The sequence below is a fragment of the Lonchura striata genome, chromosome 1 (genome assembly GCF_046129695.1).
Source record: "Lonchura striata isolate bLonStr1 chromosome 1, bLonStr1.mat, whole genome shotgun sequence".
NCBI classification, from domain to species: Eukaryota; Metazoa; Chordata; class Aves; order Passeriformes; family Estrildidae; genus Lonchura; species Lonchura striata.
Window position 1 is genome coordinate 57,846,417 of NC_134603.1, and position 26,346 is coordinate 57,872,762.

A 26,346-nucleotide genomic window follows, 5' to 3' on the forward strand; every position below is an offset into this window, starting at 1 on the left:
CTAATTGAAATATGAAATATTAAAATAAAATACTGACTTCATTTTTAAAGTGTTAGTATAAAAGACATTTATAAAAATAAATTATGATAGTGTCCAAATCAGTTCCAAAATGTTACTAAGAGATTAATAGTGAAGCCATTTATCAGTGTCTGTGTCCCTAAACAGTTCCTTCCCACACTTGCTCAAATAAAGAGTAGAATAGAATGCAAAATCTGCCATGCTTATACTTACTAGAAGTTAAGAATGGTATCTCAGAGTGACAAACCTCTCTATTAAAATATTAATTAGATAAAAATGCCAAATTAATATTTTCCTCTCCTTAGAAAAGATGCATCTCTTAGCTAAATGTGCATCTTTTGACATCCTTAAAAAATTTCATTCTTTTCCAATATTTCTTTTTATTAACTTTTGAATCTTCTCAGTCAAGTCTGGCTTCATGTTCCCCACAGCATTCATGGATTATTAGAAGTGCTTCTGGGTTTGCTGCAAAAAGGCATTGAGAATATGTGTACCTCAGACTGTTTCTGTGCTGTTGGTATTGTAATGACATCATTACTTCTTTAAGAAGTCATTGCTGTTTAAGCTGCAATTGATCCATTTTATTTTTAGGTCATATTCTGCTACAAAGAAAAATAATAGGAAAAAGCCCTAAAGAGATGTTTGAGTGTTTCTTGCTAATAACAAGATGAAGCAGGCACAGTTTAACATGCAAAAACTATTTCTTATACTCGAAGAAGTTCATTGGAAAGAGGACTATAAGCCCTGGTTTAAAATTAGGCTACAATTTTCACAATCAGTGCAGTATATTAAACATGGGGATCTGAGATACGAAGAAATAGATAAATAATGATGAGTCTGGCAAAAATACCCCAAACATATAACTCATTTTCATTCCTTCTCTGAACATCTGCAAATAGGCAGAGGATAGCTAAATCTATTGTTTCTGTTAATCACTATGATTATTGAGTATGCAGTAAAATACACAGATGTACAGCCATGTTTTTTCTTCTTTTCACTCTGCAAAAAAACCCCAAAAATACCCCAAAACAAAACCAAAACCAACAATAACAACAAAAGCCTACCAAAAAAACCCCTCAACTCAAAAGAACCTTAGACTACACCCAAGAGAGAAGAAAATCAAATATGTGTTTATTTTGTAACATACAAGCTGAGAAAGGAGCCTAGATAAAGCCTGTAAAAGAGTTAATTACACACAGTTAGCAAGCAGTCTCAGTTCTTACAGAAAATATCTTCAAATATTGGAAGTTTAAAAAGACAGGATTCAATAGGTTTTCTCAGAGGCTTTGAAAAACACATACATGGATGATCTGCTAAGATTTCCTCCACGGATTTCAGCTGTTATTCTCTCTATATTCCTATTTTCTTTCCCCTTCTCTTTCTCCCTAAAGGATTTTCTGTATCATTCTCATTCCTCTATGGACCTTGTACCTCCATGTGGAACAGAAAGACATTGTTCTTACTGTTGCACCAAGCAATACTTCAATGCAAGCTTCGTTATCAGCTCAGATCTTAACTCAGATCTTAGGATTGATCAGCATGTTATCCAAAGTCAATAAGCCTACATTTTAACATCTCCAGACCCAGCCAGGGTCTGGGTGTCAGCGCAAAAGGCATGCAAGGACCAAGAAGGAGGCTTGACTGTGAATGAAACTTGAGTAGTTTCTGAATTGTACTTCCCTCATCTTTCTGGAAAGGATCTGTTTCTCACTCAAAGATTTATTTATTTTAAAAATAAAAGTGAATTTTTAAAAAAGGTATCCATCCATATTGCCTCTTATTTATGAGGCATCATAAATCATTCAGCTGTCAGCACACCACATAGTAAGAAGAAAGCACTGAACTCAATCTGTATCAAAAGCCTTCTTTTTCCAGTGCTCAATTGTCACTGCTATTATAAAGTCAGGACAAGTCCCTAACACAGACCTTTAAACAGAAAATGCTTTACTTTTCCATTAGCTACCACAAAGAATCAGATGATTATTCTGAACACTCACAAGATTACTATACCATGGCTATTTTAAAAGGGCATTTTCAACCATGGAACAATAAAAAAAAATTTATAATTTTAGGGTAATGTGTACGTGAACAAGCTTTTCTGAGCTTATCTGAGTTGCATTAATGTTGACTCTTTCAGAATATCAGTATCTATAAGAAATCTAAAATAAGCATTAACTTAGACATTATATAACTTCACTGTGTATTTTGGTATCTATTTAAAGTAATATAGTGCTCCCTCTAAAAAGAAAACTTCTACAAATGCAGACATCGAAAATTCAAACATAAAAAGTTATACTAAGTATTCCCAAAAAAAACTGCAGAAAGGAATGAAACCACACACACTCACATTCACAAACACACACAAACAGCCTGAGGGGTATGCACTTCTAAACAACAAAACATTTCTGTACAAGAAATAGATCCCTCCTTGCAGGCTTTCCCAAAAATACCATTTTGGCTGATCTCAGAATTAAATTAGATAAGTATGCTTAAAGTATTTACCTTGACATTGTAGTTTGTTAAGTGTACCTTTTAAAAGACAGTTATCAGAAAAAAAGACTTTCATTTTAAAAAGTGATCTTTAGAAAAATATTTGACCCCTGATATTGGAAATGATAAGCTAAGAATGACTGGCGTTTACTTCTTAGTATGTGAAGGAGCTCCTCCAGCTTATTTAGTCTGACCACGAAAGCTGTGGCCTGGCTGCTAAGCAGTGCCAAATGCAGTCTTTTGCTTCTGGAGGACTTCCATTGAATACAATACAGTACAATATCCTTTCCTGTAATTTCCTTAAAAGTATTTATTAATCTTGTGCCAAGAGGTGCCAGTATCAAAGAAGTAAGTGGCAACATGCACCAATATCAAGCTGTATAAAGTCAATCCCCAGTGCTGAGTTATAAAACCTTTCTAATACACAGGATGAGCAGACTATTCTTTGAGATTACTATTGACACATTATTTCAAAAAAAAAGGATGATAGATCACTTCCATAATTATAGAAATACCTGACTTCAATCAATAGCAGGCAAATTTCATCCAGACTAATGCTGAAGTTCCCATTCAATCATAAGAGCTGTCATTTCACTTGAAAATTACTATGGATTCCATGATAAATAAAGCATCATGGGGAAGATCCATTAAACTTGACAAATTCAAGAGGTGTGCCAAGAAAACAACACAAATCAATATTTGATATTTATCAGTTTGACAAAAAGCATGTGATAGAAGGTACAGAAGAGGCTCATGAACACTCATTGCTTGATCCGCTTTTTTCTTAAAAACAGCCATATAATAACTCATCCTCAAATGTCATGTACAAAAAGATAATACTTGAGAAGAAAATCTAAGCGACATGCCCTACTCTCAGCACTGTCAGGTATGTCTGTGTTTTTGCCCTATGTTTAATATCTTTTCAATTTTGGCAAATAGCAGCGAGATCAGACCTCAGTGCATCTGCTGTCTATGATTCAGATGGCAGACCGTGTGAACTTTGCAAAGGGCAAGTCAAAGCCAAACACTACAGCATCTATTAGGAGTGTTTTGCTGATGACTGTGAAGTACAAATAGTCTATTCGTAGACAGAGTGCTCTTAATCATTCCTCTGAAAGTGCAAAGCACTGAGCAATTTATGGGCCAAATCGTGACTGGCTTTTAAGTAGTATGAGGGCACAAAAGCCCCTAAGGCTAAATAAACCAGCTTTGCTTTCAGCTTTGTGATCCTGAATATAGCCAGGATCCATAAACAGAGTTCTAGGTATAAAAGTTAAAATTGATTAGAAGCCAGAGATTTTATACAAATAACCTTCTCTTCATCAATGTGCCCTTTCTCTTCCTACCAGCATCCCAAGCTACAGTTAAACCTCCTGTTTTAAGAGGAAAGAACAGAGATCCTCTTAGAATCATAGTATTGTTTAAGTTGGAAAAGATCTCTAAGACCATTCAGTATACCCATTAATCTAACACTGCTGTATTCACCACTAAACCATGTCGCTAAGTACTAAATCCACATGTTTTTTAAACACTTCCAGGCATGATGATTCTACTCTGAGCAGCTTGTTCCAATGCCTGGTCAATCTTTTTTGCTCAGGAGTTTTCCCTAATATCCAAATTATCTCCCCCTGGCCTATCACTTGTTACCTAGGAGAAGAGACCAGGCCCCATCTTGCTATAGCCTCCCTTTATGTGGTTATAAAGATGATTAGGTCTTCCCTGAGCCTCCTTCTCTCCTTTAGCCACTCTACACGAGATCTCCAAAAGAATAATGAAGGAGGGAACTTTGGTGTGATGGACACCACCACAGGCCCTGATAACCACTTAGACATCTCATACATTGGGACACTCTGAGATCCAACAAAATGCAATGCTCTGCAGACAGCAGGTCCTCCTGACTCAGCTGCTGTGGTCAGCAGTCCACTTCTGCAGAGTGGCAGAAATGTGAAGGACAGGCACTGCTGTTGCTATCATCAGTCTTTCTCCTTCCTCTTCAGGGTGTAGAATGACCTACACAACTTCATACTTTATAGGACAAGATGATGGCATTCGAATTAAAAGTGTCTAGTAAAGGCTGGATGCACATGTAATATATGTACATGATGGTTTGATATAAATAGCCTGATGGTCTGATGGAGTTTCATAAACTTAAGCTTAGTAGCTGCACAGCCCTACTCACCCCAATGCAACTCCTCAGTACCACAGCTTTGGTGCAGAGAAAGGACTGTAACACTGCTGAGAGAAGAGAAAAAAAAAAAAAAAATCCTTTTGCCATCTGGACTTCCTGGAGTTCTCAAAGTCAGACATAGGTGAAGATATTATCAGTAAAATTTCAGAATAATGTTAAAGAAATACTTGTATATATTTGATTTTTCATAAAGTTATAGACTGTATTGCAGTGGCTGAAAAATAAAAATGTGTGTATAAATGACCCCAAGACTGGAATCCATGCCCAAACGTGAGATGATCATTCTGAAATAGACAGCATGAGAAACAGATCATTCTGATAGACAAAAGTGTACATAGTGTATGATAGGCTGAACCTAAAAGTGCTAGGAAATTTCAAGAAATCCTGGAAAAGTTCAGGTGTGGCATCACTGAAAGCTGTGCCATTGATTGCTTTTTAGTCAGGATTTTTCCAGGGAATTTATGGATAAAGAACATTTTCTTAGAAGAAATGAGAATGCAAACAGCAAATGTAAACAAAACAAACAAAAAAGCCAGGGAAAAATCAGAAAAAGAGATGGTTCATTAACAGTGTGGAATTAGGGTGTTGTCGATAGCAGTTGCAGGTAGGATAGTCTTCTCGGAATTCCACTAATTTCTGATTTTCAAGTCTTTAGCAAAGTGAACATCTCAGTAAAAGTTTACCATTTAGCTAAGTTAGTCTGGTCTAGTTAACGAAAAGGCAAAAGATGAGGAAAATCCCATGCAATTCAACAGAGTGTAAACTTGGATACTCAGAAATGGGATTATCCTGTTGTCAGTGGGTTTCTCCCTCATGAGTTCCTCTAAGGTTTTTGTTATACAAAAATGTCAGATCAGTGAGACACTCCTAGAGCAAACTTGGAAACCCGGTATACTTTTAAATTTAAAAGCAATAAAACCAATAAAAAATTAGAGGCATAATAGAGGGGTTAGAGAAGGAAACTTTTCTCCAGAAAACTGAAAAAGTCTGGAGCTTAAAAACCCTCATTCTGCAATAGGGAAAATTATTTTTAAACCAAAGTTTGAATTTCAATTAAATTCAATAATTCTTCTTCCACTGTTTTCATGTTTAATTTCAAATTTTATAAATTTTTATTATTAAGGAATCATTAGCATGATTTTCTATTTTCAAAGCAAAAAATATGAAACCTTTAAAGTTTTTCTAGAAGATGTATTTGTTCTAAATCAAAGATTTCTCAAAACCAAGGGGTTTTGTAATAAGTTTTAGTCTCTGTGAGTCTGTGTTGTCTAAGAGCTGCATAGCAAAATGTCTTGCCAGCTCCATTTGGTCATGAAGGTTGCTTTCTAGGAAAGCACTAGTTTCCTAGATGACTAGATGAATTCTCCTGCTCTTTCTATGTTGAAAAAAACAAAAAAAGATTTTGTAGTGGTAAACTGTGTATGGAATGAGTGGTAAAAATTCAATTTTCATCTCACACCCAACTCCAGTTACACAAGATCTCTGAAGCATGGCAGTACTTCTCAAAACTGAGCATGAGCAAAGGATTCATTGCTGAGTTTAAAATGCACAAATGGATCCAAAGGTCAGGAAATTGTAAATACTGAGGTTTGAGCTGTCCATCAGCCCAAAGTTTCACAGTTTCACTGGGATACAACACGTAACCTGTTTCAAAATGCTACATATTTCTGAAATAACACTGACAGTATTAATCTTTGCATATTGTTGATTAGCAAACAGTTAAATGAATGTCTGAGGGATGAAATTTTTCCTTTTTCTTGTCTGACTCCTTTTAACTTTTCCACTTTCTTTACTTTCTCCTTATCCATTGCAAATGGGAGAAAGTAATGGAAGAAAGAAAATAAAACTTTTTAAATCTACCAATGAGTCTCCAAGAATATAAGCAAGCCTTTTGCACAAGTTAAAGATATCCAATTTATTTAAATAATATATATATTTATATTTAGATACATATACATATATATATCTCAAAGACATCATTTGAAAAGAATCTTATTTTAATATGTTGCAAAATTATACATTGTGTACAGTTGCTGGAAGATATCCTGTTCTTGATTATGACAAACATTTTACTGAGTGAACAGCCAAGAGAAATCACAGAGTTCAAGCAGACATATTGACAATACCATACTGACAAACCCTGCCTCCTTCTCCAGAACCATATCACAGGAAGAACAATCACCTTGCCAAAATGTTGCTGTTTCTGAATAGCACAAGTTTCATGTAGAGCAAGTTGCTATATCTGTCACTCTTGTAATTTAGCACAGAATATTTGCTAAATGGTCCAAATTTTACTTTGAAATTTTCCTCTGGAGAAACCATAACACACTTGGTGTAACCATAGGAACACTGGAAACAAATTTAGGGATAGGTTTGTTACTTGACACTCAAATGTTTTGGAGTTGAAAATGAAGCAGATTTACAGAATAAAGATTTGAGGTTGACTTCTGTCTCATCAGCATGTTTCTCTTCAGCATTTTCTCATGGCTTCCTAAGGCAGCCAGGACAGAATGTTCTTTTACTAAAAATTATATACTACATTGTCACTCTAAGTATCCTTGTAAGAGCTTCTGTTGGAAGAATTTCCAGCAATATCTGCAATTTATTCATGTTCTCAAAGTCATTAATTGCCCATGATTTTCCAGTTATCCAGGTTCCCTAGTAACTGTAATATGAGCATATTTTGACCTTGAACTTCATAGCAAGACAAGCAGGTAAATGGTTGTTCATTATTATTTGAATAATCTCAGTGTGACTTAGGGAGTGAATCTTGCATATTTCCTACCTCTTCTGCTATCCTGATTTACAAAACCAAAATATTTATTGTAGCACTGAAAATAAAAAAAAAAAAAAAAAAGCCAACTAAGTAAAGCAGAAGAGCATTCTAGTTTGCATTGTGAGAGAGCATTCCAGACTTTGGTTAAACATCAGTTTACTCCCAGTATGAAGCGAATGTTTAAAATAGCCTTGGCAATTGGTTTTTTGGATCTTGAATTGAAAAAATATCTGAGGAAAATAGGTCATACAGAGGAACTCCAACTTTCAGGCAGAAGAAACCTGTCATAAGCAACACTTTCCTGGGTATATCAACTTTTCAGTAAATTTCATGGCTTGCAATACAAGCTTCTATTGCTTCACTCTTTCATCCAAAAATTGTATATCTATATCAGACAAAGGAATAATTGATGTCACATCAATTCTAATAAATTCTATCTTATACACTACAAACTCAAACCTAAAATGCTCTAATGCTCAGTGGTCCAACTTGAAAACAGAAATTCTGCCTAGGAAAACCTATCTGAAAATTCCCAGTACAGTGTAGAGAGGGCTTTGCTACTTTTATCATCTCGCTGTCCTGTGCAGTTGCCTCTTAGATGAAACACTGAAGATTCTGTGCCGGCTTAATGTGAAGTGTGAATTGAAGAGAAGGTGTTGCTATAGCAAAAATCTATTAATTTTTTTTTTCCCCAACAGTACAAGGGACAGATACAAATTTAATTTTTGGATAAAGAAAAATATTAATATGCCTTATTACTTAACTCAGTACATTAATAAAAAAATTAAAATCACTTTGATGGTTAATTGGCACCTACCTTAAATTATAAATTTTTGCTTTCTGTGAAGTTCTTGGTTTGATGAACCTTATTTAACACGTTAAAAGCATTTAGAGAAAATGTCTCTTAAATTCATTAAACCTTAGTACTCCATAATTGTGGCTCTCTTCACATTAATTGTTCCTTTTGATGGATGATGTTCGACCCATGAATACAAGCCTTTCAAGTAATCTAACACTCATGATGCAGGGTTTAAAAATTATTATGTTTTTCATACCTGCAAAATTCATATTTTAATAAGACTATTCTGCTTGCATGTCTCTCTCACAGTATTTAGTTAAAATGTGAAAAGAGGAAGAAGACCTTTCACATAATCATCACCCATGTAATGATACATCAGTTAGTTAATCTTGAGGTTTTTTGGGTCGAAAAATGCCTTGTTTTCACTATAAGCATCACTGAAATTTTCATACAGGAATGCTTGACATATTTGGTATCGATCACTAAAAACAAACAAAGTAAACAACACTTCATTTACAGCAGCTGATAAGACTTTCATAAGCTTCATAATGAAAAGATGCTCACACAAAGCATTCCCTGTATGGAGCAACATTTTTTTGATAAACTCTATTTTCTAAAGGCTCTTGAGAACATGCAATGCATGCATCTCATAGCATTTTATAACATAAATAAGTGCTTATTGGTTCTTTAAGGTCTGAAAACCTGAGTAGCAGGTCTGAAAACCTGAAAATCCACACAGTAAATTTTGAATAGAATTGCCAGGTGGCATATTTTCAGCTTTAACTTTTTTATTTTCATTTTAATATTTTTGTACAATTTACATTGCATTTATTTGAAATTTTTCTCTCTAGCATTTTTAAAAAAATTCCATTTAGATGCAGAAGAGCATTCAGCCACAACAACTGCGTGTAGCTAAAAATAAATTGGAATCAAGTTTTGAAAGAAAAAAGCCTATTAGCAACCCAGTGATATGCAGTATTATGTAATTAAAGTGTAATTTTTACAGAAATAAGAAATTAATTTATATAATATCCATATAAATCTTCCTTTCTGAAGCCTACTCAAAAATTCTAATATTTAACACTAAAATGTCTCAAAGTTGTTTTTTGAACCCTGAAAAAACTGAGCTAATAAAAAACATCAGTGTCTTGGCACATTTACTACAGGATAGATAGATAGATAAACATTTCAAAGTGATAATTGCAGAAGTAAATAAAAGTGGAAAGGATTGTAAAACTTTGGAATAGATGCCCAGGGAGGTGGTGGAGACACCTGGGGGTGTTCAAGAAACCAGTGGATGTGGCACTCAGTGCTATGCTCTAGCTGATAAGGTGCTGATTGGTTAAAAATTCGACTTAGATTAGATGGTCTTTTCCAAGTATAATGATTTTGTGATTGTCATCTCCTGTATTCACATGCTGGTTAGCAGTAAAGCTGCATTATATTAAATTTCCAGAGCTCCTTGTGTACTTTCTCTAACAACAAACTAATCCAAATTCTTACCTTTGCTTCTAAAGAATTTCCAGAAGTCTGCTCTATGTCTTTGATCTTCTTTACCTTTACAAATATTGACAGGTACTTTTTCTTGTCTATCCAACCAAAGCAGAACTTAAATTAGCCTCTTCCATAACATTTCTTCACAGATGGTGCTACAGTGTCTCTGGGGACCAGCAGCACATTCATTCTCACTGCTCTGGCACACACATACCCTGTGGTTGACCAAGAAAACTGGAAACTTTCCAGATAGCATCCCACAGTGTAAACTGGATACAGAGTGTACAGTTCAGCGATGCTTAAGACTGCAAAAGAAAGTTAAAATTGTCACCTTGGAAAGAGAGAATAAAGTCAGGAAATGGTGAGAATCAGGTATTTTGTGGAAATCACACTCAGAAATCTTCAGAGCAATTGCTTTAAAATGATTAGGAAAACTAATGGAGTAGAATATGTATGGAGATTTCATCCTGTTAACAGCAGAGACAGTATTGTCACTTTGGGATTAAGCTCTAATAATGAGTAAATACACAGAGCACATGAACCAGGTATCTAATTATCCCTAGCTAGAGAAAAATGCCTTTTGCAGAGTGACAAACATTAAAAAGCTGAATAGAAGAGATATTAATTTAGTGATCTGAAAGACAGTGAGCAAGTGTGAAAGCTGCACATGATACAACCATGTAGACACAACATCTGTTCAACCTAAGTAACACAACAGCAATAACACGTGTGACAAGGTGAGAAAAATCCATTCAGCAAGGGCTAGACCTATTTTGAGAAAGTTATTGGACAACATCCAAGGATAGCAAGTTAACTGCTTCACACTTATTTTCCTCATGGTACAAAAGCACTACCATTATTCATTAGACAGATGGTTTCAAAGCAGAATGATTAGAGAGGAGAGAGAGCAGCCCTGTCTGAGCTCACAGGTTTGACTACACAAGCCAGAAGAAGGGCTGGCAAGAAGAGCTAGAGAGGATAGAAGCTATTTGCCAAAATGCAGGTAACAAACTGCTAAGAAAGCATGAAAACTACACAAGAGGCTCCTATCACTTGTTTGCAGCCAAAGCCAGTAACATATCTTCCCCATCTTTAGCCCTTCTATATTTTTCTGTAAGCCAGATTTCATAAGGGAACTTATCAGGCTGGTAGATTCACCTAATCAGCTTTGAACCACCTATTGATCCCATGTTTTCAAAGGAAGCACTTTTAGCTCTCCCTGGCATATCAGTAAAGATAGGTAAGGAAATCCTAGGAAGAAATTGCAGAGGCTGTTTACATATCAGAAATTATCTGTGAAGAAAATCAGAATTAACATATATATATATTTTAATAAATATAAGAATTGATTTGACATAATGGATTAAATCCCAGTGCAAAGACCCATAAAGACCCATTTTTTAAAGATGTGGAAAAAGATTTTTCAACTTTTTTTCCTCTCCTACCTCTAATTTGCAGAGAAATAACTAATAAAAACAAGTCAGAAATTGATGTTGGCTAACCCTGGCCACTGGCTTTAACTAGACAAGCTGATTGTCTCTTCCTTCTTACAAAGGAAGCACAGCATATTGATCATGTTATTGATTAGATTATCATCTCTCCTAGATAGAAAGTATTATAAAAAAATACTTATAAAAAAAGTTTTTGAAACCATTATAAAAAAATTTTTAAAAACACAGACATGAATGTAACAAGAATATAGACATAATGGAAAACACAATCCTCCAAAATTTAATGACTTCATAAAGCTTTGTTACTCAAAGATTATTCAGTATAATATCCTGTGAGTGTATAATGTAATCTTTTTTTCCCCTAGCTTTTAGTTTGCTAAGATCAAGCTGAACTAAAGATTCAAAATCTTCCTTTTCTTCAGCGCTTTTCTTAATAGGCTTCCTTGTGTTTGAAGTTAGAACCATTAAATATATAATCAGTTTTTTGGTTGACAGGTATTTTACATCACTGAGACCATCTCTCTACACTAACCTGTCAAAAAAATTCCAAAACCAAAAACAAACCAGAGAAAAAAAGGAGATATTCTCAGTAAATACCAAGCAGACATGATTTAACTCATAATTGTAAATGGCTACATTAAAGGAAAATATATCAAAAACATGCAGCAGAACATTTAATGAAGTTTAGTACTATTTCATAGAATCCTTTGTGTTGGAAAAGCCTTGCCAAAGATGTGTAGACAATGTGTTGTCTTGCTCCATAAGGGACACTGCACACCTGGACAGCACTGGGTACAATGTTGCTGCAGCTCTGCCCACAAGTTGTAAAGAATTATGTTATATAAACTCTAGCTCTGGGCCGATGCTCAGTATTCAGGGATGCTCATGTATTTCATGAGAGAGAAGGCAAAAAAAAAACCACAAAAATGCGAACAAGAGAAAATTCTTTAGTTTGAACAGGTGAGTTAGTGCACATTCTGGATGAGAAGCAGAAAAGTGTTTCTGTTTCAGCTGAGGTAGATCAAGGAAGGAAAATGCAAGGGAGTAAGATCAGCTTGCTGCATCTAAAACAACAGAAAACATATGGCCATGTCTGCTGCTATAAATTTTAGGCTCACAAACTTGGATTTCCTTCAGAGATCCCTTCTTGTGTCCACTAAAATGCTGTGGTTTTAACTAGGCTCATTCCCACATTAATACAGTACAAAATAAACAAAAATTACAAAAATATTGGTTATCTACCTTTTCAGCTAATACAGCTCCTCCTTCCTTCCACCTTACCCAGCAATAGTAACAAAATTTACAAAAAAGGTCAAAGGAATCAATTTAGAGGATGAAAGAAATGTCAATAATTTTTTTTAGGAATAAATTTTAATTTGAACATAACTCCTTTTGTTCAGATGTTTAAGGTCAAAACTACAGTATAAGTAATATTGAATCAGATGTTAGAAATACATGCCAATCTACAAAAGAAAATTAAAAAATAAATCTAAAGCAATTTTAGAGGCTTTGGATTCTAAGATTAGAGGTAAGCCCTGATATATATGGAAGAAAAACAGAAGGATTATTTCTCAATAAAAATCAATCTCATGGAAAAAAACCCAAACAAATAAAAAAACCCCACATATGGCCAAATTTTCTACATCTTTCTCTGAATATTTAATCTTTTCATATGAGAATCAGTCAGAAGCACAGAGTCTTCAAGATTGTTAAATAAATGGAAAGAAACAAACTAAGCATGCAAACACTATTACATTAAGGCTCAAATCCTTACATTTACATTGAGAGATTTAAAACTAAGAAAAGAATAAGTTGGATAAGAGATTAAATAAGAGATTTAAATAGACAGTAGGTTATGTATACAAATTATGACTTGTGAAATCGATTCATATAGTCTTAGGATCAAGGGCAGATTAGTTCATTGAAAAACCAAACCAAACAGAAAACCTCTAGTGAACTGCAAGCAGAAGTAGTAATATTTCCTTGCAGGGCTTCTTCCCCATCCTCTCCCCTTTTTTGCTAGGGATAAGACAATATTCTGAATATAGATTTCACAGCACAGAAACACAAGTAAATTACTCAAGGCACCATGTGCCCTTTGATATGCTACTGCACATTGCAATTGATAGTCACAGAAAATGTCACAGACTGTTGAGGGCAATTTAGGAAATCTAAAGGACAGTATTTGCTTCTTATCACATTTTCCTGTTCTCCTCAATATAAAACTTAGTGAGACATGCTGATGTACCAGCTTATTTTTTTTTTTTTTCAAATACCAAAAGAAAGATGACAGCAGTTGGAAGCTGAGAAAAGGGGAACAGTTTGGAGAAGGGTCTTGCCGACCAGAACCCTCCAATCCATTGACCACTGAGCTTAGCCACTGTGATTTCAGGTGGCCTGACCAATATCAGCAAAATTGGACAACCAGACAAAAAGCTATTCTACTTACCCAGGAAGAATCAAGACTCATAAATCCATTTTTATGAAAAGAGCTTTCCTTCAGATAGGTATTCATCCAATAAATATATTTTACGATTTTATATAGTCATTAGTCCATAATTAGAAGGATATTTTTCTGTATATAAGGTAAATTCATCAAAGATTAAACCTGAAAAAAGCTTGATTTGGTATCTTGATGTACTGTTTACCTAGAATTTATTCATTAATGTCCCTCTCTCTTTTTACAATTCTCTTTATTTTGCCAGACACACAGCAGCAGTCACAAGAGATGCTCTTCCACTAATTAATAACAGAAATTCCTTATAAAAATGTTAATTAAAATTAGTAGTAACAGAGGACCTGTGTATGTGTGTGCATTTGATTAGTTGTACTGGAAGGAGCTAATTAATGTCAGATAAAGTACATCCAGCAAGGTTCTCCACATGCTTAGATTGATCTTTTTGACCAACAGCAGATGCACAGGAAGCCAGAAGGTCGGTGGTCAGAGGCATAGCAGCTGTTAAAGGAGCAGCTGTCAAGGTCCAATGATCATGCCATTTTGGGAAAGCTGGAAAATCTATCCCAAGAGAATGAAGTGTTGAAAAAAGGGCTGCAAGCAGGGACACAGTGCCTTAAAACTTGAAGTTAGAACTGCAACTCGACAGCTGGTACAGCAGCCTGTGCACCAGCCATGGTGCCTGCCTGTGGAGAGCTCCTTTACAGCCTCTTGGCCTTACAACATGTCAGGCATGTGGTTCTACTTCAGAAGAGACTGGAATTTTCTCCAGGGGCTTTCAGGGCATTTATTAAAAGGAAAAATTTAGTATAAACTCCTACTGATAAAGGAAAAAAAAAAAAAACAAAAAAGAAGAAAACTGTAGTTGATTGTGGAGTGTAGAAGGTAATCAAACATTCTGGGCAGTCATATCAAGAGATTTCCAAGATTTCCACTCACTGCTCATGGATATTGCCAGCATTTCACACTTCTGGTGGTGATGGTCTGTCATGACTGCATGGATTCCTGACTGTCTTTCAGCAAATGGTAGGACACCTCAGAAAAATAGCAGTATAACAAGAACAAAAACCACAAAAAAACCTCCAAAGGAACAAAGATAAGAAACTTTCCTTTAAAAACAATAAGAAAAATATACATTCATTTACCATAGATTATTATCACCATTACCCATATCACTCTAAATCAGTCTCAAATAATCTCTCTGTTGATACTCTTTATATAGAGCTATATTTTTCAAGAAACATAAATATTCAGGGTAATGAAAGGACATTCCCTATTGCATCATGGTTCCAGCATAAGTGACCAAATAAAAACACTATTCCAGAATATGGGTAACATATTTATGCTGGTTTTGGCAGGGGTAGACTTAATCTTCTTCCCAGTGGCTAATATGGGGCTGTGTTTTTTGGATTTGTGCTGAACACGACAGTAATAATGTAGAGATATTTTTGTTATTTCTTAGCAGGGCTTACAAAGAGCCAACCTCTGTTCTGTTTTTTGTACTGCCTTGTCAGGGAAACTGGGAGTGCATAAGAGGTTGGGAGGAGACAGAACCAGGACAGGTCACCCAAACTGACCAGAGGCATATTCCAGACCATACAGGATCATTCTCAGTGTACAAAGTGGGGAAGAAGGAGCAAAAGGGAGTGACATTTGGAGTGATTGCATTTGTCTTCCCAAGTCGCCATTACACGTGATGGAGCCATGCTCTCCTGGGAATGGTTGAATATCTGCCTGCTCATGGGAAGAAGTGAATTAATTCCTTGTTTTGCTTTGTGTGTGTGGCTTTGCTTTCCCTAACAAACTGTCTTTATCTCAACCTATAAGTTTTCCAGCTTTTACCCTTCTGATTCTCTCCCTCATCCTGCTGGTGGGGGAGTGAGTGAGCAGCTGCTTAGGGCTTGATGAATGGCTGGTGTTAAGGCATGACAGCAGTAAAAAGCTGCTGGGAACTATTCAGGGATAAGGCCACAGTTTCAGCATCATTTTAAACCTAATCTGAGTGCTGACAATAGGAAATTCCCACCAACCCACCTCTGCTTCTCTTCTCTCTGTAGCTTATACAGTTTAAAGACAAAGTAAAGTAGCATATTCAACTCACTAAAATCCAACATTTCTCTCTATTCTGATAAAACTGATTATTGTATTTCTTGATCTAATTATATGCAACCTTATGAAGAAGAAAAGTGGCAGAAAGAGCAGAACTACTTTTTAGAACTTGACCAAACTTAAATCTTCTTAAAGCAATCAGAAGGCTTCAGCCTTACAAAATAATTTTTAAAAATGTTAGTGGGATTTTAACATCTGAATTTATTGTACAATTGCTTATGTATATGTACTGACACTATGTTAAAACATACATTGCAGATATATTTCAACATATTTTGCAGCCTTCTACCTATTTAAAGATCATTATATTTGCATTAGTTCAAGTAAATAAAATATAATTTGGCCCATAATGAGCCTAATTTACATTCTTTGCAATTATATGTGAAATTAAAGCTCAAAACAGCAGGAAGGAATACAGAGAAATATGCAGCTGAAGGATTTTAGACAGTGAAATATCCTTCTGTATAAATTTTCTGTAGAGAATCCACAGCAGCATTCTCTCTCCAAACAGTTTAGGTGGAAGCAGAAAACATGGCAAAAACACCACAGATCTTAATTTTCCAATGCATTTATGAACCAAATTTGGAAGAGCTAAGAAGTTTCTGTTTCTTCAGTCTTAGATTTCAGAAGCAGAGCTAAAAGGGAATGTTCTCATTACAGCAAATTAATCAAACTTTGACATGAAAATGTGCATTTAATAATTTTTTACTGCTTGTGAAAAATTCCCATTTTCACAAGGATGGAAATGGAAAAGGAAAGATAAAAAAAATTCACCCACACAGGGAAGCATCTTCTTAGATTGAACAGAAAACTTTTCTCAAATGAAACTATTACAACCAATTGTAAAAATAGTGTAAAATCTTTCATTAAGACCTAGAAAGAAAATAGTGTTTGGACAAGCCTAAAATAAAATTTCACGTTGATTCTCTCTGAAAGTCAAGTTAATGTAAAGATTTTAATATCAGTCTAGCTTTGGCAGTAGTCAAATACTTTTCAAAAATTGACACACTTATGTCAAGAGAAAGTAAATTATTTTTGCTATTGGTTGGTCCATTCTTGTCAAAATCCAACTAGCTTTCCTTTTCCCTTCATTCTTAGAGTGTCATTTCTACAGTTGTCATAAGTTAAGCTGTATGGAAAGAATGAAGTTACTGGAGTGCAGAGCACATATTTTTTTAAAAAGAAAGAAAAAAAATCATAAAAAACCATGAAACCATACCCACACACAGACACAGAAATTTATACTGTTCACAAAATCATTATGTAACACTGTAAATAATCATCTTCAAGGAAAACATTAGGAGTTTTGATGAAATCCCTAGTATAAAAAAAAGTGAATAAAAGAGTAATGAAGACAATAACAAAGGATGAATCAAAACCAAATGGAATTTTATTTATGTGCTAGAAATGTATTTTGTATTGTCTGCTAAGTCTTCCTGTCTCTTGGGTTGGCCAAGAGATGTGTTAGGAAAAAATGGATCTATCATTCTTTCTTTTTATTCACTTCCAATAGAGCTACCAGTTGTTAGAAGATGATTCTCTATTAGCACATCTATAACCAATTCTGGGGATAGAGACAGTAAACTTTAATCCTAATAATTGACATGTTGTCTGCATGAAAATTATTAATAAAAAATATGCAATAATTGTGTTATTATTGGTTGTCTACTACTACTAAAAATAGCTAAAATCTTTACATGTACAAAGCCAGCTCCTTTGTAGCACAAAAGTCATAGGATAATGGAAACAATTTTGTACAAGTGCATTTATTATTTATTATTATTTTATGTCATCATCATTAGCAAGGATTAATATTATTAATAATAATTATTATTGTTGTTATTTTATTTAGAGTCAATCCTTCCAGTGGAAGGATACTTTGCCTTTAAACATATTGGCAGCATTATTTTAAGTGGTCTTGTAGTATCTGGCCTTTTTTAGCAGCCCTGAACTTATGTGGCATACTACACAGAGCTGGATTTGAGCCTGTTCCCCAGAAGTTTGAATTCTGTCATGCTAGACTAAACTAGTGCATGCCCAGCCTGGGATCTTCTTCAAGAGCCCAAATATCCCCATAGCAACATTACCTCTAAACATCTTTGTCTGAGAGAGACATACCTTACGTCAGAGTTTCTTCACAGGTATTAAAAATCAGAATGCCTTCACTCAGAGTCAGAATGGAGTCCAATATCTTCCTCATACCTGACTGACCAGAAGCCTCAGCCCTTCACACTCCCCCATTCACACTCCATTTAGCTGACCTATTTTGAAGTCTTTAAAAAAGAAATTGCTGGATCTCCGATAAGGCTAGATGGTTTTATCCCTAAAAGGACTAGCAAATTCATAACTAATGTGAAATCACCTTAAACAGCCTAAAGGAAAGAGAAACTTATGAGTTCAGACCCATATTGTATAATTTGACACAACAAATTCATATACATCAGTTATCCTTAGATAAAATGCAACAAGCTAAAATAAGAAATCTCTGCAGCACTCCACAGTAAACTGCAATGCAACATGACATGAGGGTGAGAATCTTTTCTTCACAAGAAAAAAGGTTTTGAGATATATAAACAGTCTCCTAGCTGCAAAGGGTTCAAGTTTATTACCTACTGCTGTTTCCTGAGCATGATAAATAGCTTGTTGTGCACAGGATTGAGATATAATTCCACTTCTCATGGCAAAACACAGGCATCCTTATCCTTCTAGCATATATCAGGCCTCCACACATTGCTGTTTTCAATATCCTCTAAATCCTAAGAGGTCTGAGCTAAGGACATACTAGGTAAACAGATATGATTCTTTCCCAAAGGGACAATCAAGGAAATGCTTGCAAAGTATCTTCAGTTTCAGCGATTTGCTGTATGCTAATAATCTTTTAATTCCCTCTCACACCTACCTCCTTGCTTTCAACACCATATTAAGATCTTTAATTTGGGTCAGTTTAAGAAATATAGCAAAGGTGATCTATTAAAATGGGACAGAAAAAGACATCAAGATAAAGGAAAAGCAAAAATCTGCTTTTTCTTTCTAAATAAAATAAATTATTCTCAAAACAAACACATCAGTTTAAAAGCTGGGTAGAATAGTGTAATTATTCATTAAGATCTTCACCACATGTTGAAGGTCTTAGCTAAATATTAATCCCATGCAAGTCATCAGTGGTGACAACATAACTTCAAAACAAATAGGAGAGAAGCAAATTAGTTCCTTCTAAACATTATCAGAAGCTGATTAGTTGAATTTATTTACTTAGTCTGATTGAGTATCAGAAGTAGAGTATCAGAAAAACACTTCCTTCTAACAATTTTTCATGCTTTCTCATTAGGAATTCATTTCTAGCTACAAAAACTACCATATCAGCACTTAAGAAAACCACACAAAGTACCTAAAATGAAGCCAAATCAGAGTTTGACTGTCTGATCTGAGAAAATAATTTTCATCCCATGTGTCTAAGAGATCTTTGGAAGCTTCTTCTTTTCCTGGTAAAGCATCAGAGCCACTTCCTGGAAGTGCTGCCACCTTGCCAGAGGGACACACATCTCAGTGTCGGCTTCCAAGCCACTGCCATGAGGAATTCATAAACTGCATGAAAACACTACAAAAACTCCCTATCTGCACACGTATTTTAAAAAGGTTCCTTCCAACCCAAAGCTATTCTAGAATTATGTGATTCTAAGGGTGGGCTCAACAGCTCTATGTTTTAAAACTGCCATTAGTCAGTTTATCCATAAGACCAAAAGGAAGAGGTTTTTCTTCCCCAAAAGTCCAGAAATCTAAGCATTTGCTCAGAGTGCAGGTTATGGGCTATCATTGAAAGAAGAGTTTAAGTTAAATCTTTTATTTGCAATATGAAGCCATAGGCTTTATTCCCAAGTATTTGTTTTCTACTAGATTTGTTTGTATCTATAGTGAAAATCCAACACTTTGCTTTCATACTCAAAGGAATTAGTTTTTATCCAAATTAATCATCTTTCCAACAAAATTACCGTCCTTTAAAAAAATAACCCGCAAATAACAAGGCATATCAAAAAAAAACCAGGAAAACTCATAACAAAAAGAGTCTGACCATTGAAATTATTTTCTTCTAGTCTACTAAGCCTCAACTACATACATAATAAAACCCAGCACTGCTATGAAATTCACTAGCACAACATAAGTGACAGCACTGCAAAGGCCAGTGCAGACTATGCTTCATGTCTTTTTGGTGTCTCCTTAAACCCCATTTTATAAATACACTACTTTTCTTCTTCCACCAGTTGATCTCACAGTATTAATTCAAATATTTTAAATTATGGAATTAAAAAGCAGAGGTATAAAAGCATACTACTAATTTTGGCCTTCAGTATATTCTTCTTAATCTTTTTAAAAAGAGAATCCATTTCCAGTACCTGCATATGAGAGCATTTATAAGAGAGCAGGGAGAGAATAAAACAGAGAGAGAAGGCACATATAAGGGCTACCTTAAAGAAGGATTTTCCTTTGACACATTTGCTGCATTGGCCTTGCTGAGCACATGCAAGTGAAGGCTAAACATTTCATAACTGGTAAAAAAAAAAGAAAATTTCTTAGCTCACGAAACTATCCAAAATGTTAAATTGAATCCTATCAATTTATAAATAAGAGTGTCATAGAGATGCATAAAATTGATTTAACCAACAGTGAAATTCATTATTATTGCAATCAGCACGAGAGAAAAGAAATTATACCCATTGGCAACCATTTACACATCCCCTATAAATCAAAATATTTTTTAGTATTTTTTCTAAAGATAATCCTGTTATCAAGTAGTGTCTTATATTTGGTTAGTTTATGAGGGCAAAATATGGTAAGAAAATTCTGGGAATCATTTTTAAGGTAAGCACAAATTAAAGCTGTTGCAAGGGAGAAGGTGGAATCTATTAAACTGTGATAATAAGTAGGGATCAAGGACTTTTTATTTTTCGAAAAAAAACATACTTCTGTGCATCCTCTCAGGGATATAGTGTTGCTTGGATCAGAGAAAACTGTTTCTGATAATTTGAACAAAAGTAGTTTGCCACAGTTTGAATTTACCTGGCACACATTATGTGAGAAGGATCCTTTGCTTCAGCACTTGTCCTGTTTTTAGAGTGTTACTAAATTTTGCTTTTGCATGACCCATGCATCTTAATAGGGTCCTCTAAGGAACCTGACAGAGACTGGAAATGAGCAGACAGCTCCTAATGAGAGCGCAGCAGGCAGTGTGGGAGTCGGCACCACAAGAAAACGAATCAGGTTGTGTAGGAAGCCCTACCACTTTTCCTTACAGTCTCTTCTTTTGCAGAATCCCGCTTGTGACAGACTGTCTCCTCCTCCTCCTCTTCCACACCTGGAAGAAGAGAATGATGCAAAGAACACAGTGCTGCTGTTCATATAATTAATGCTACTGCTCCATCAGATGCAGATACACGCGTTCATATTATGCAGTTCGCAGCAGCATAGCATCAGAAAGAACCAATAACTCTGCATCCTTAAAAACCATTTCCAGACACTGAAATGAGAAGACTGAGTTAAGGCAGGTCAAAAGAAAAGTGTCTTAGCAAAACTAGTTGAAAAAAATGCCTTCTAAAGCTTGTACATAGCCTACTGCACTCTCAATGACAAATACCCTGATCATCAGTTTTCTTCTAGGTTATTTAAAAAGATATTCTAACATGGGTTTCACTTCAAAGAGTAAGCACAAACACACAGAAATACAAAACTGTACAAATTTTCTTTTTGTTGTTTCAAAAATATGAAACAGTACTCAATAACTTCATTATTATTATTATATTTTCCTTTACAGATCTTGCCACAAAATGAATGTAGAAATGGAGCTCACTGCCTTTCCCTGCATTTTTTTTTCTCTTGGTGGGTTTCAAATGGTTTCCAAGGATAGAGAAAATTTCACATGATGAACCAGAAGAAATAATAACTGCAAGAGAACTTGAACAGTTTTGTGCTGACATAACTTCCTGACTTCATCACTAATTGACTTCACATTTGACCAGACAAGAATCTGAATATTTGCAGACTGGAAGGAGGGCAGTAAGGTATGACCACCACCTTCAGAAGCCACAAAGATTCTCATTGACTTGACTGTGTCACAAAACCACAAACTCCAGCTATGTATGTTTCTTGGCTTGGGATAGATTTGGGAGGGAACTTCCCAAAGGGATCTCCTCTAGAAAGCAAATTTCAGCAGCCCCTCCTCCAACTGGTTTGGGAGAAAAAGCTGAGAAGGAAGCACATGAACAATTTCCCCACAAAAAACATAAAGGCACAGAGGTGAGGAGTGGCATCCAGTAAAACTTGCCCTGATCTGGCAGGGAACTTAAACGCACTTCCAGGTTCACCAGTCTAGAAGTAAAAATACCAAAAGTATGTTTTTATACTCTTTGTGTCTCTCAACAAATCCCAGCTTTGCATCAAGAACATAACTGTAGAATTAACTTTTTTTTTTAAGGTACTTGTTTAAATGTAATAAATTGTGGAAATAGCAATATGTACATCTTAATATAGATTTTTCATATGTAAATACTATCTTTAGAAGGTAATTCACATATTAATACATAAGGCCTTAGCTTATAAAAAAAAAAAAGTGGCATAGACTGGTGATAAGTGACTTTCAGCAAATCTCACAATGCCTTAGATAAGCTTCAGGTGCACATTTGCCAATCCCAGCCCAGAGCTTTATCAAGAAAGCACTCTTGCTTAGTGAGACTTTGAAAATTATACTGACATGAAGAAACATGTTCCTTGAGCCTAAATCACAAGATTGATGAAGGCTGATAGATATAATATTTTCCAGCTCCTTCTCTGGCATTACCTATTCTTCTGGTATTTGAATTCCCTTGTCCAAACAATCAGCAGACCTTCCAACACTAAGGCCTCGCAATAAGCAGCTTTCTTCCCGCTCCTGTAGCTTTGTTACTGTGATCATCAGTACAACAATGATTTTTCTCTGAATGACACGGGGCACTAACATGAGGAAAAAGTGTGTGATTATTTTTACAACGGGCATGCTGCGTCTTTACATATGGAGGTAAAGAGGGGAGGAGGGAGAGAGGAGAGACATTGGTCTTTAGGAGTTTATTGACTTGGTCCCATGAATCCTGGTAGTTACATCTACTGAAATTCTCCAAGGAGCTGAACAGAGCTTGTACATGATCCTTCTTCTTAAAAAACAGTGCTTTTTGCACACCATGCCCTTCATGCATTCATCCAGCTAAGTCCACCTGATTAAATAAAATTATCCTCTTCCTTTTCATCTAGTGAAAGAAAACAGAAAATTGGTAGTACTTGTCCCATTACACTAAGAGCACAGGCATTATTTAACTGCTATTAGTAGAATTGTACTATTTTCTGCCTGTCTTTTCATTTCTATAGTCAAAGCTAACACAAAGACTTCTCTAGCCTTTCAGGAGTAATTTTATTTCAAAAATTGAAGGAACAGCTACCTCACAGAGCATTTTCCTTTAGTACCTGCCATTTATCAACTGGCATCACACAGCTATGAAAAAACATTTACACAAACATTGAACGTTTTCTTTCCCACTTTTAGAGAAGTTAAAGTAAAACAAAAGGTGCATTAAAGAAATAATTCTTAACAGTAAATGGCATTTAAGATCCTCAACTCTTCCATTTTTCTTTACTACAGAAACATTTACTGCACAAAAGTTTCACTTGACTAAAGCTGCTTCTTCTGCAAGGAAAATCCACAACATAGAAAAAAAAGTCTACTTATTGCAGAAAAAACGCTTTTTTGTCATTTTCTCCAAAGTCAAAGTTGTAACCACATCATCTATTACAGTTCTTCCTGGAGTGTCACTCAGCAGTTGCCACTATGATCTCTGAACATCAGTATCTGTAAACAAGGTAACTTTCTTGCTTGATGAGGCCATGCTTCTCCCTTGCCATTCAATGGCACCCCATGTAAAGTGACTTACAATTTAATTGGATTAGCCTGCAAATATATCACTTGACACATCCTTTTTAGCCTTCCCATCTCACCAAAAAAATCATAACTAAGTGGATTAATTTTAAAGAGGAAACCTCTCACAAAGAGTTACAGTTTGAGAAAAAAAGAGTCTTCAGTAGCCCAGTGTAAGGAATCAGTAACAGTGTAGACTTATGCAACTGAAAAACTGGATTAACTGAGCTATTTTTTCCTGTATTTAACAAATACAGAGACTGATATATCCCACAGATGCATATTCCTAGGGAAAATGTGAAATGTCAAGGCTTTACCACTTCACCAGAGCAGGTAATTAGGTAATTAGAGCAATTAAACGTTGACAGAACACCAGCGACCCCCAGGTGAATTACAGCCATGAATTATGAAAGCATGAGCAAGGGAAGAGGGAAGACTTTGGCACATATGTAGGATAGATTGAATGCAGTTATAGCACCAGGTTTATAATTTTTGCACTTACCTTCCAGATGTACTTAGCTGTCCACAGCTTTTGTTGTCAAACTTCTTATTTAGGTGTCAGGGGCAAACTCATCTAGGTACATTTTCTCTCTGAAAAAAAAGTGAATTAAAAAGCAGAGTATATATTAATCTACTCTCTCAACCTTGTACACCACATGAAAGGGCTGAAAAAGTAAAAGAGTGTTTTAACAAATCCACATCCATCTCAGTAAAATACATCCACCAGTCAAGGCACCTGGGAAAGAGAACGTCAACGGGGCCCTTTGCACAAAATGGACACAAATTATCAATCACTAAATTATGCCAGAGGCTTTATAACCTCCATCACACCTTTTGCTGGGGACTGTCTGCTTGCCAGCTATATACAGAAGCACCTATTTGCTAAATAAGGTATTTGAGCAACACAACCATCATAGCATGAAGTTCAGGAATAATTTGCTTCTCTTACTATTAGGGCAGGTTTCCTTTACTAAGTTTTTTTTATTTGTTGAGATTAGGAATTTGAATTGGTTTATAATACATTGGACTGCCTGCCTCGATGAACCAACTCTACATAGAACAAGCTGGCCCTGGGGACTGGAAGCATTATGTAGTTGGAAAGCAGGGACAGAAGCACAATTCCTGAGCAGGCACAGCTGCAGAGTGCAGGGCAGATGGGCAACACATGCAATTCCCAGCAGTTGTGAAAATTTCAACTACCAGATTTGCTACAAGTAAGAGTATGTGAACATCTTATATGCTGCAATTCTATTTAGGTGGAAAGTTGCTTTAAAAATGAAGAGAGAACAGGGAAAAGAAGAAGAGAGACCCACCAAAAAGCCAATACAAAACATATCACATACAGGAGATCTCACATTTTCGCTTCTCAAAAGCACATCCAATATTCTGCTCTGAAATTGTTAATACTTCATTTCATTGCTTTTACCAAATGGAAAGAATTATTCTAGAGAAAATAACATTAAAGACTATTAACCATTCTTTCTAAAATTAATTAAATAATTTTATAATAAAAATATACTAAGAAAGCAATTTTTCAAGTACTTGAAATATTAAATATGAAATTTAAAAATCTAATTATAATCTCTCACAGAAAACTATATATAATCAATATTATATGTATAAAATGCCTGTTGTAATATATATATTTATTTACTTAAATATGAATTTTTAGGACTTTATGGCTTCAAGTAAAACCCTATATTGATATGGTTTAACATATATTACTTAATTTTAAAAATAGATTAAATTAGCTGATGACACAAAAAGGGTAGAAAGTATAAAAGATTATAGGGTAAGGAACAAACCTTTCAGAATGGTTCCTGTAGATTAAGCATGTGGGTGGATAAGTAACTCTCAGAGTTCAGAGAAGAGAACAGAGCAGTGTCAGTGTAATGAGCAGAAGTAGGTGGATGGTTCCAGTTCCAAACAGAATATCTCCCACTGCATCAAGGCTGCTGAAAATGATTCATTCTATGGTACATTTTACATGTCATGGACATTCTGTAGGTTTTCTTTCCTACTTGTCAAAGCCATGTATATAGTCAGGGGAGATGGCAAAGAAAATGCCCTTTTGTTTACCTTCTATTTTCTTTCAAAAACAAACAAAACCCCACATACATTTGGAAACAAGGAAAAATAGGGAAAACTGAATTCAAGCAAAAAAGTGAAGAAAATACAAATCTAAAATATGAAATTGGAGAAAACAGATTTGAAGGGAATGTGGGGGGAATAAAACCAAACAGAAAAGGAAACCCCAAAAAGCAATATCACTTACCTTGAGTTTATATATCAATCCTTAATTAGTATCCAGGTATTTAGCTGCATTATACCTTTATGAAGGTATGCTCTCCTTTCCACAGGAGAGCAGACCAGGATCCATTCCTCAGAAATAGTTAAAAGAAAAGACAATTACATCAGTCCTCCACTATTAGCCCCTATAATCTATGCAGCTCCTGAAAAGACAAGAGTTCTCTGTAGTACACCTTACTAACAATACCATTAATGCTCCAACACAGATCATTAGTTTAAAAGAAAGTAGTAAAGAGATGGAAAGCATAAGTCGGTAATTCACAGCTCTGTGAAAGAGACCTCTCTGAACTTCTAATGACCACTGACAGTGCTGAGCTATAACC

General features: G+C 35.2%; 1 long non-coding RNA gene across 2 annotated transcripts in view; it reads right to left on the reverse strand.

Annotated features, from left to right (window-relative positions):
* LOC110470897 (uncharacterized) overlaps nt 1-26,137 on the reverse strand; it is a 47,773-nt gene extending 21,636 nt beyond the window's left edge. The window contains exons 1-3 of one of the 2 annotated variants that reach the window (XR_004147917.1): nt 25,989-26,137; nt 24,216-24,304; nt 21,056-21,130 (exon numbers count right to left, since the gene is read on the reverse strand). This is a non-coding gene — a long non-coding RNA (uncharacterized LOC110470897). Of the gene's footprint in view, nt 1-21,055; nt 21,131-24,215; nt 24,305-25,518; nt 25,582-25,988 lie in introns of those variants that run through there. The other variant, XR_013341148.1, reaches the window with a different exon arrangement.
* Between the last annotated feature and the right edge of the window lie 209 nt (nt 26,138-26,346).